Raw genomic sequence first — 11,807 nt, 5'->3', positions numbered from 1 at the left:
GGGCTCATGTTCCAACACTATAACAGGCAATGTTGTGTTGTGATCCATAGGGTTGTCTTTGGCTGATTTTCAGAAGTATATCACCAGGTCTTTCTCCCTCATCTGTCTTAGTCTGTAAGCTCTGCTGAAACCTGTCCACTGTGGGGGACCCTGCTGATATTTGAAATACTGGTGGTATGGCTTCCACCATCACAGCAACATGCAAACTGCCACAGTACGACACACTGACAGACGCGTGGTGGTCACGTTTCCTCACTGTGTGCTATTGGGCAAGTTACATCACCTCTCTAATTTGTGTTTCTTCATATTTGCAACAAATTACATCAATCATTCATTCAGTAAATATTTACTGGACAAGGTGCTACACGCTGGGACTATAATGGAGTTTACAGACAAAGGAGGACACAGACAGCAAAGGAAACGTGACACACTACATGTGAGTAAGTGCACTGAGCGAGGAGAGCCCATAGGCGGCAACTGGAACTTGTTAGCCATGTTGGAGGATGAGTGAACTAGCTGGGGAGTGCAGGGAACAGCATTCCCTCGGAGGGAATAGAAAGGAGAAAGACTCTATGCTAAAACAGAGCCTAGTGACCAGGAGACTGTGCCACAGAAGTACAGGGATCCAGTGGGGAATCACCTAAAGAGAGCCCAAGAAAACGTATCAGCACCATGGACAAATGTATACTCGGTAAGAAACTTTCTATGGAAAAGTACATGCAATTGTTATTCACTTAAACATACGTTCAAGGCTCTTCTGCTTGGTAGCTGTTCATTCTATAAATAGTACATTCCTTCCTTCCAAAAAAAAAATCGCAATGAAAGTTGCACTTTGCAGTTATGTGAGCATAAACTCAGACGACCACTACATGTCTGTCAATGTATCGGGCTGTGGTGACTTTCATGTTGCTGCAATGCTAGAAGATATACCACCAGTATTTCTAATATCAGCAGGGCCACCTGTGGTGGGGAGGTTTCAGAGGAGCTTCCAGACTAAGACAGCCTAGGAAGAAGGGCCTGGTGGTGATCTACAAACAAAAGGGAAGAACACACTCGGCGTTTCTCAGGCTGAAAGAACTGAAGAAAAAATTCAAGCCTCCAGTTGCAATACTGAAGGATTCCACAGGGAAAATACTAAACGACTCAGGAGGCATCAAAAGACGATGGAAGGAATACAGAGAGTCACTACACCAAAAAGAATTGGTCGACATTCAGCCGTTTAAGGAAGTACCATACAAGCAGGAACCAATGGTATTGGAGGAAGAAGTCCAAGCTATACTGAAGGCATTGATGAAAAACAAGGCTCCGGGAACTGATGGAATACCAACTGAGATGTTTCAACAAACGGATGAAGCACTGGAAGTACTCATGTGTCTATGCTAAGAAATTTGGAAGACAGCTACCTGGCCAACCGACTGGAAGAGATCCATATTTATGCCTATTTCCAAGAAAGGTGGTCCAACCCAATGTGGAAATCATCAAACAAGATTATCATATGCAAGCAAAATTTTGCTGAAGATCATTCAAAAGTGGCTGTAGCAGTGTATCTACAGGGAACTGCCAGAAATTCAAGCTGGATTCAGAAGAGGACGAGGAACCAGGGATATCATTGCTGATGTCAAATGGATCCTGGCTGAAAGCAGAGAATACCAGAAGGATGTTTACCTGTGTTTTATTGACTCTGCAAAGGCATTCGACTGTGTGGATCATAACAAATTATGAATTACACTTGATTATGGTCATGAGGAGCCTATACATAGATCAAGAGGCAGTAATTCGAACAGAACAAGGAGATACTGCGTGGTTTAAAGTCAGGAAGGGTGTGCATCTTTTCACCATACCTATTCAATCTGTATGCTGAGCAAATAACCTGAGAAGCCAGACTACATGAAGAAGATGAAGGATTGGAGGAAGACTCATTAACAACCTGTGTTATGCAGATGACACAACCTTGCTTGCTGAAAGTGTAGAGGGCTTGAAGCACTTACTAATGAAGATCAAAGACCACAGCCCTCAGTATGGATTACATCTCAACATAAAGAAAACAAAAACTCTCACAACAGGACCAATAAGCAGCATCATGATAAATGGGGAAAAGATTGAAATTGTCAAAGATTTCATTTTACTTGAACCCACGATCAACACCCATGGAAGCAGCAGTCAAGAAACCAAAAGGCATTTTGCATTGGGCAAATCAGCTGCAAAAGATTTCTTTAAAGTGTTGAAAGGCAAAGATGTCACCATGAAGACTAAGGTACGCCTGACCCAAGCCATGGTATTTTCTGTCGCATCTTATGCATGTGAAAGCTGGAAAATGAATACAGGAGGCCGAAGAAGAATTGGTGCCTTTGAATTGTGGTGTTGGCAAAGAATACTGAATATACCGTGGACTGCCAAAAGAACTAACTAATCTGTCTTGGAAGAAGTACAGCCAGAATACTCATTAGAAGCAAGGATGGCAAGATTTGGTCTCATGTACTTTGGACATGTTGTCAGGAGGGGTCAGTCCCTGGAGAAGGACATCATGCTTGGGAGAGGGTCAGCGGAGAAGAGGAAGACCCTCAGTGAGACGGATTGATATAGTGGCTGCAACAACGGGTTTAAGCATAGCAACGATTGTGAGGATGGTGCAGGACTGGGCAGGGTTTTGTTCTGTCGTACATTGGGTCGGTATGAGTTGGAACTGTCTTGATGGCACCTAACAACAACAACAAACTCAGGTGGCAATGTATGGACAATGAAAATAGCCTCGAAGGCCTTTGAAGGCTATGATCCTGTCCCTTTGGACTGATGGTTATGGAGCAGTCTGTGATAAAGCTCAAGATTGTGAAGGATTTCACAGTGTTTCCATTCTCTGCTTTTAACTGTGCTATAAAAATTCATTTCCCAATTGGAACTCAGTGCAGAGGTTTACATTTGAAAGGCTAAAGCACACAAGTGGAAAATCACAGTCTCTTTATGTAGCATGGATCTGATGCTAAGGGCGAGGAAAAAGTGGAAAATCTCAGTCTCTTTATGTAGCATGGATCTGATACTAAGGGCGAGGAAAAAGAAAAGGCTTTTAAGCAAATGAAAGTGAAACTTTGGTTTTTATTTGGAACGTTTGGAGCATGCTTTTGATGTCTAAAAAAATGCCTGCCCAAATCCTATGGTTTGTGATATAGGTGAGGGACATCTTCTTTCGGGGTTTGACATTTACAGGGGTCTAGTCCTGAAGGAGCCCTGGTGGAGCAGTCGTTAAGAGCTAGGCTGCTAAACCGAGAGGTCAGTAGTTGAATCCACCAACTGCTCCTTGAAGACCTAGGAGGCCGTCCTACTGTGTCTTATAGGGTTGCTTTAAGTCAGAATCAAGTCAACGGCAATGGGTTACAGTCCCGAAGAAGGAGTCAGAATCAACGGGATGGCAACGGGGTCGTTGTTGTTGTTGTTGTTTGTTTCTTTGTTTTAACCCCTGAAGGCAGAATCTTAGAACAATCACAGTATGGAAATATGGATTCTTTTATGGAATATGGAAAACAGACATTTTTTTTTTTTACATAATGTGATTGCGATATCTGGCAATTTCCTATTAGCTCTGAATGTCAAATAGTTACAGCACTTCTTGTCGCCCCCGCACACCAAGAACCAAAAAGCTGCTGAATTTAACTTCCTGCTCTCTATTCTGATGGCCGGGCGCGTGGGGTGGGAGTACGCCTGTATTCATGCCGTCAGTTCATTTATATCATACGCTTGCCCCACGTTTCTACGTTGTCCGTGTAACAGTTACATTTAATAACCATGTAATACTTCATCAAGCTGAAGCGCCAGAATTTACTTATCTATTTCTGTTATTCACCATTTGACATTAATGTTGTTATTTTTTTTCTCTAACAGATGATATGGCAACGATTACCTTTTTTTTTTTTAACTTGTATTTTCTATTTAATCATGTCCTTTGGATAAATTTCTGGAAGTGGGGAAAAACAGGCTAAAAGATTTAGTTGCCCCTGTGATGTGCACATATTGTGCTCATTTGCATGCTGTCCCGTGTACCTTTCTCTCTCACACACACACACACACACACACACACACACACACACAGTCTGTGTAGGTGTTAGTTTCACTACAACTTCACCAACAAAAGATGTTATTATTTAAACTACTTTTCTAATTTAACTTTAAAATTGTACTTTAGATTTGCTTTTATGTTCTATTTTCTATTTTTAAGGGCAAATGATGTTCTAAGTACGGGTTTATTATTTTACCTTCTTTTATGAGTACTTTCTTGTCCTTGGCCTTGAATCCTTCTCTTCAAAGGGTCTTGTGTCCTTCTAAATATACACCAGCATTTTAAAAGAATATTACCAATATTAATTACATTTCTTGACAGAATTCATGTAAATATTTTATCTTACATGTTTCCTTCTGTGTTTTTGTTTAGTTCTTTTATTTTAACTATGTAGCGGACAAAATTTCAAAAATCAATTTATCATCAGTTTGCTTCATGTCTCCTTTAATGCTGAAAAAAAATTATATTAATCTTTTCTTCAAAGGCAGGGTATTTACTGCTGATTTTTCTCTGTGGATACACTTGTAATGACTAAATAACCTCCTTTATTTGGAGATTATGGTGTGAAGTATGGATATAAATTAGTTTTTCTCCGAATTGTCACCGGGTCACTCCGACATTATTTATATTATAATTCATCCTCACCACTTTGTTCTGACGACATTGTCTGGAAATATGTCATACCCCTTCTCTCCTGCTATGTATGTATCCATCCATTTTTGTTTTATTTCTCCTGCAATTCTGTTTCTTTTTATTATTATCATAGTAGCTAATATCCTGTTTTTCTTTTTTTTTCTTTTGAAAAGGCTAATCTTAAACTTACTTTATTCTGTGTGGAATATTCTTTAACATACTCACCCAAGAGAGGCTCCAGGTTTTGTGGGAGCTGAGATTTATCTGGTTTGGGGGACCTCTTTAAGAAAAATAACAGAAAATTATGAATACAAAATATCTGGTCTCCCTTGTGAAGGGCCTGATAAAATGAGGGTCCTAAAGTCTCACTTTCATTAACTTCCTGGCAAATTCCATCCCTCAAGTTCCACATATTTGTTTTACTGAATAAATTTACCATCATTTGACTAGATTAGTTAAAAAAAAAAAAAAAGACTGTTCAGATTTTAATTGAAACCATATTATATCTATAAAATAGAACACGATGTTTTTCCATTTTATTCAAGTCCTTGCTTTCTTACTTCCTGATAAGACTTTTTAATTTCACTCTTTCAACCAACGGTTTATTGAGTGTCTCTTAAGTACTTTTGCTAGTTTTCTTCCACGGGGTTCACAAGATATTTAATTTATTGCTGTTTAAAGATGTTGATGGTCTTATAAATCAGATTTTGAATTTCACATATTTTTGTGATTTTTTTGCATGCTTATTGAGTTTCTTACTCTTTTTAGTATATCTTTCCTAAATCTGTCTCCATATATTTTATTTAAATCTGTGTTTTTAAGAAGTTTGTCTTTTGGAGCATTTCAGAGGTGGAGTCTGGCTACCTTCAAGCAATCATTTTAAAAGTTGAACTATGTGTGGCTGCTCTGGTTGTGATGACTTGAATTGTGTCCCCTAAAAAGAGATGCTGAAGTCCTAACCCCCGGTACCAGTGAATGCGACTATTTTAGTCGCCTAGTGTGGCTGTAATAAAGCATACCATAGGTGGGTGGCTTTGAAAACCAGGAATTTATTTTCTCAGTTTTGAGACTAGAAGTCTGAATTCAGGGGAAGGTCCTTCTTTGTTGGGACCCCAGGAGTTCCTTGGAGTTCCTGGGAGTTTGCTTCACCCTGCCTGTATGTCTCTGTGTCTATTCCACTCTTTGTATATAACACCCCTTACATGTTATTAAGTTTGGGACCCACCCTACACTGACATGACCTTGTTAACGTAAAAACCCTATCATGCTGTCCTGATCAAGAACTATATCCTGAGTTGTTCCCGTTACTTCCAAGTTGATCCTGATCAAACCCTGGTGGCATAGTGGTTAAGAGCTACGGCTCCTAACCAAAAGGTTGGCAGTTAGAATCCACCAGGTGCTCCTTAGAAACTCTGTGGGGCAGTTCTACTCTGTCCCATAGGGTCACTATGAGTCAGAATTGACTCAACAGCAACGAGTCTGGGTTTGGGTTTTTTAGTCTTTATGGGAGCAGATTGCCAGGCCCTTCTCCTTTGACTTAACAATTTGGCCACTAGGGCTCCTATTACATTGTAGAAAACTTAAAAAATTAAAAGTAATGATGATGTTGGCTGTCATTATTTCATTCCTGAATCTGACAGTGTCTTTGATAGCTTTTTTTTTAACCAGTTACCGTCCAGTTGACTCCAACTCACAGAGACCCTGTGTGTGTCAGAGTAAGTCCTTGCTTCGTAGAGTTTCCAATGGCTGACTTTCTGGAAAGAGATGATCAGGCCTTTCTTCCATGAAGGAGTCTTTCTTGTCTTTATCCTCACACAGAATGTGGCATTTTAAAAACAGCTAGTTAAACATTTTAAGGAAGGAATCTTAAAATAGTTGTGTTAGGAATTGTATTGGCTTCCAATGGCTGTTGTAACAAATTACCAGAAACTGTGTAGCTTAAAACAATGGAAATGTATTCTCGCTCAGTTCTGGAAACTAGAAGTCTGAAATCAAGGTGTTGTCAGGGCCACGCTCCCTTTGAAGGCTCTAGGGGAGAAGCCCACGCTCCCTCGAAGGCTCTGAGGGGGAACCTGCTCCATGCCTCTCTCCTAGCTCTTGGAGGTTGCTGGCTGCCCTCGATGTTCCTTGGCTTGTGGACACATCACTGCAGTCCCTGCCTCCGCCATTCTATCAGGTTCTCCCTGTGCGTGTCTGCGTCTCTTCTCCTCTTATAAGGACACTACTCATTTTGGACGAGGGCCTAACCTAATGATCTTATTGTAACTTGATTACATCTACAAAGACCCTATTTCTAAATAAGGTCACATTTATAGGTACCAAAACCAAACCAAACCGTTGCCATCAAGTCAATTCTGACTCATAGCGACCCTATAGGACAGAGTAGAACTGCCCCATAGGGTTTCCAAGGAGTGCCTGGTGGATGTGAACTGCCGACCTTCTGGTTAGCAACCATAGCTCTTAACCACTACACCACCAGGGTTTCCTTCACAGGTACGGGCGTTAGTCTTTCACCGTATGCTTCGGGGGGATGATGGCCTTCAACCCATAACAGGAATCAGTGATGAATTATATTAATTCTGCTTCAGCATCTATTTGAAACATTATTCTTTGCTCACGTACCCAAGCGTAGTGTGAGCCAGCCCCTTATAGGAAAGCTTGGATTAGGGACCCACACTCTAAATTAACCATGTTATTTGTGTGGTATGGCAGGACCAGTAGGCTGGGGTTAAACAATACTAATCGTTTCATTTAAAATGGGTCACTCTTGCAGTAAATGACTCCGAGGTCATTTTGAAATTGATATGAACAATTAAAACTGACAGTATGTCTTGGAAAAGCAAAGCCTGCAGTTAAAGACTGGAATATTTGGAAATGCTGAAATAAGGCATTTTGCGTGTCCGGTCTCTTTGTTTATAGCTTTGTGCTCAGAGCTGTTTGCAATGGACGGCACCCCTAAATCATCTCCATGATGTCTTTCCCACACACATGCAGACATCTTGTGTGGTGGGAACCTGCCCCTTTCAGAACGGCTAAGTCTGGATTAGGGACACTTGATTTAGAATAATGAGGCATCAGGGGCTGCTCAGCAGCACCTGCTGTCGGGGTCTTCCTCGGGTGTCTGTGCTGAGATCCTGTCTATTGGGAGTAGCAGTAGCGTGCATGGGACAGAATCAGCCTCTAAGGTCAGCCCAGCCCAGGATGGGTGCCCTACCAGCTGAATGGCTCTGGCAGGTCATCTGATGTCTTCATCGGTTATAGACTGAATTGTGTCCCCCAATATATGTGATGGGATCCTAACCCCTATACCTATGGCGAAAAGATGGAAGTTGTCAAGGGTTTAATTTTACTTGGATCCATAACCAATGCCTATGAAAGCACCGGTCAAGAAATCAAGTGTTTCAATTCCCCTTCAAGTCCTCAACGACTCGCTCAAACACAACAAAGGTCGTGAAGAGGGTCCAGGCCCAGACAACATTACATTCTGCTATATACACGGTCACCACGAGTCAGAGCCGACTTGATCACAGCCAGCAACAACAACACACACATGCATGCATGTAGACACATGCATATATATATGCACATGTGTATGTGTGTGTGTGTGTGGCCCTTCTTGGGTATTTTAATATAATATATATATTATATTTTAAATCTTTCTCTCTCTCTCTTGATCTGTCCATCCATCCATCCATCCATCCATCCATCCATCCATCCATCCATCCATCCATCCATCCATCCATCCATCCATCCATCCACCCATCCATCCATCTAATAGAAACTCCAAACACAAGTTACTATGAAAAGCTGAGCAATGAAACACAACAGCCAGTTGTATAAAACTGACAAACGAACCAACATAGCTATAGGCTCCAAAACGATGGACCTTGATTTGGGAGACATCGGAAAGTACCACCCCCTGAAATGGCGGCTTACAGTGGCCAGTATCACGTAAAGGAGATTCGGCGTCTGTACCTAGACACCACCCCAGGAGATCACCCACGTCCCTGGTGGTACGTGCTGCAGAAAGCGCTTCTGTGAGGTGATCACCCGTTCAGAGAGGGACTGTGTAGTGCAGATGTGGTCACCTCTGTGTGCTGGGTCCTCTCTCAGAAAGTTACAATGGTCCTAACTCTTTAAAGGCTCTGTGGAGTCCTGCAAGGAAAGCCGACTGCTCCCGTGTCATCCCAGGACTGAAGCACTCTTCACAGGGTGCAGTCAAAGAGTTTATCACAGGCCTTGCCCCTGGCTTGTATCAGCTTACAAAACCCCATGAAATGTGACCTTTATTTTCCACATTTTACAAACTATGAGACCTAACTTAGCGGAAATTATATAACTGAGTCTAATGTGGTTAAGCACTCAGCTGCTAACTGAAAGGTTGGCGGTTTGAACCCACCTAGCAGCTCTGCAGGAGAATGACTTGGCAATCTGCTGCCATAAAGATTATAGCCTAGGAAACCTTATGGAGCAGCTCTACTATATAACACATGGGTTCAACGTGAGTTGGAGTCGGCTCTATGGCACCCAAAAACAACTACAAGTCAAATGGTAAGTACTAGACCTGGAACTCCGGAAGTCCAACAGAGAGGCTGCACCCTAACATGGCTGTACAGTCTCTCCAGCTATCTCCTTGTACAGCCGATGGGAGACTCCCAGTGCACTTGGAGGGCCATCCTAGGACAAACGGTAAATGGGGCTCCAGAGCTGGATAAACAGCCCTCCTTAAGGTCACTCAGCCACTCCCCATCCTCAGGGCAGGAGTCCCTAAGGGGCGAATGGTAGACCTTTTATCTCCCAAACAGACTTTTCACCTAAGAAGGGCCAGCTTTGCTGACCAGCTGCCATGAAGGCACCTGTCCTTCCCCCGGAAGTGGAGAAGACCTTCTCAAGAGCAGCACCGTTGACATTCTGGATGGGAGAATTCCTTGTTGAGGGGTGTTATGGACTGAATTGTGTCCCCCCAAAATATGTGTCGTAAATCCTAACCCCTGCAGCGGTTATAATCCCATTTGGGATGAGTTTTTTTTGTAACGTTAAGGACGCAGTGTTAGTGTAAGGTATGTCTTAAGTCTATCTCTTTTGAGATATAAATGAGACTAAACAAGCAAGCAAGAGAGCAGAGAGGGGCCGGCACGTGCCACATGAAGGTGACTAAGCAGCCAAGGAACAGAAGCTGAAGAGACACAGCCTTTCCCCAGAGCCAGCAGAGAGAGAAAGCCTTCCCCCAGGGCCAGCACCCTGACTTCAGACTCCTAGCCTCCTAACTGTGAGAAAATAATGTTTTGTGTGTTAAAGCCACGCCCTTGTGGTGTTTCTATTATAGCAGCACTAGGAGACTAAGATGGGAGTAGGGGATGGGGGGAGCTATCCTGTGTGTTGTGGGATGTTTAGCAGCATCCCTGGCCTCTCCCTACCAGGTTCTGGTAGCGTAATCCCCTACCCTCGTAACGACCAAAAATATCTCCAAAACATAAAACCAAACCTGTTGCCATTGAGTCAATTCTGACTCATGGAGACCTCATTTGTTGCAGAGTGGAGCTGTGCTCTGTAGGATTTTCAGGACTGTAACCTTTTGGAAGGATATCACCAGGCCTTTCTTCCGAGGTGACTCTGCATGCCGACAAATCATCTACAGCAACGGTCTCTAGATACAGACACCTAAGCTCACTCATGTGATATTGGCTACTGCGAGCTGCTATGTCAGCCAGTAGTCAAGGACTTAGCTGTTTGTGCCACCTGGGGACTCCGTAAAAATTCTCCAAGCATTGCCAAATCATTGCCAATGTCCCCTGGGAGGCAGATTCGCAGACTGAGCGTGGTCTTCACCCCCACCAGCTGGGCACTGCAGGCTTGGTGAGCAGGAAGCTGAGCCACAGTGTCAATCCCCAGTCCTGGGTGAACTGATGGACCTGGGCTTCTGAAACTACATATGAAGCTGAAATGTACTGACTGACTCAGGGGCCCGTATCAGTCAGGGGTCCAGCAGGGGACAGAAGGCCCCTAGAACTGGGTGACCGAGGAGAGTTTAAGGTCAATTACAACAGTATCAGCAGGGCTTGCGGAAATCAACAAAAAGCAGTGCAGTGCCATGGGGCTGGCAGTAGCTCGGAGCTGTTACCGTCCTACACTTGAAAGGTTACGCGGTGGTGGCTCAGTGTTAGAATTTCCATGTTCCATGTTAGAGACCCAGGTTCAACTTCTGGCCAGCGAACCTCATTCACAACCACCACCCATCTGGCCATGGAGGCTTGAGGGTTGCCATGATGCTGAACAGGTTTCCGCAGAGCATCCAGGCTAAGACGGACTAGGAAGAAAGGACTGGAGATCTACTTCTGAAAATCGGGCAACAAACACGCTACAGATTGCAATGGACCAGTACGTACCTGATCATGGGGATGGCACATGACTAAACCCACTGCTGTGGAGTCCATTCCGACTCACAGCGACCCTACAGGACAGAGTAGAACTGCCCCGCAGAGTTTCCAAGGAGCGCCTGGCGGATTTGAACTGCTGACCTCTTGGTTAGCAGCCGTAGCACTTAACCACTACGCCGCCAGGGTTTCTGGCACATGACGAGGCAAGGTTTTTCCCATTATGCATGGGGTCGCCATGAGTCAGGGACCAATTCCACAGCAGCTAACAACACCACCACCTGAAACGGCAAGTGGATAAGCAGCTTGCTGAGCCTGGAGACTTGCCTGGAAAAGTCGCCTCTGGTCATTAGGACCGGGACACCATGATGTTCTCTAGGCAACCTGGCATGGAGAACCCAAGTCAGGGTGATTTCTCTGTCCACACTCTCCTTTCCTCTTAATATTTCCTGCTGTGTCCCCCACTGGCCAAACCAAAAGACCCTGTTGATGCAGTCCATGTTGGGCTTCATTCTTAATTAGTCTTCTCCAAGTTACTTACAAGCCATCCACACATCATTTATTATATTGTTTTTCTTTCCCAAATGCAATTCCTTTTTTTTTTTTTTTTTTTTTTTTTTTTTTTTTTTTATAATGACTTTTATTAAGCTTCAAGTGAACGTTTACAAATCCAATCAGTCTGTCACATATAAGTTTACATACATCTCACTCCCTACTCCCACTTACTCTCCCCGTCTTGAGTCAGCCCTTTC

This window comes from Elephas maximus, chromosome 6, assembly GCF_024166365.1.
Source record: "Elephas maximus indicus isolate mEleMax1 chromosome 6, mEleMax1 primary haplotype, whole genome shotgun sequence".
NCBI lineage: Eukaryota > Metazoa > Chordata > Mammalia > Proboscidea > Elephantidae > Elephas > Elephas maximus.
Note: the sequence above shows the minus strand (reverse complement) of the source record.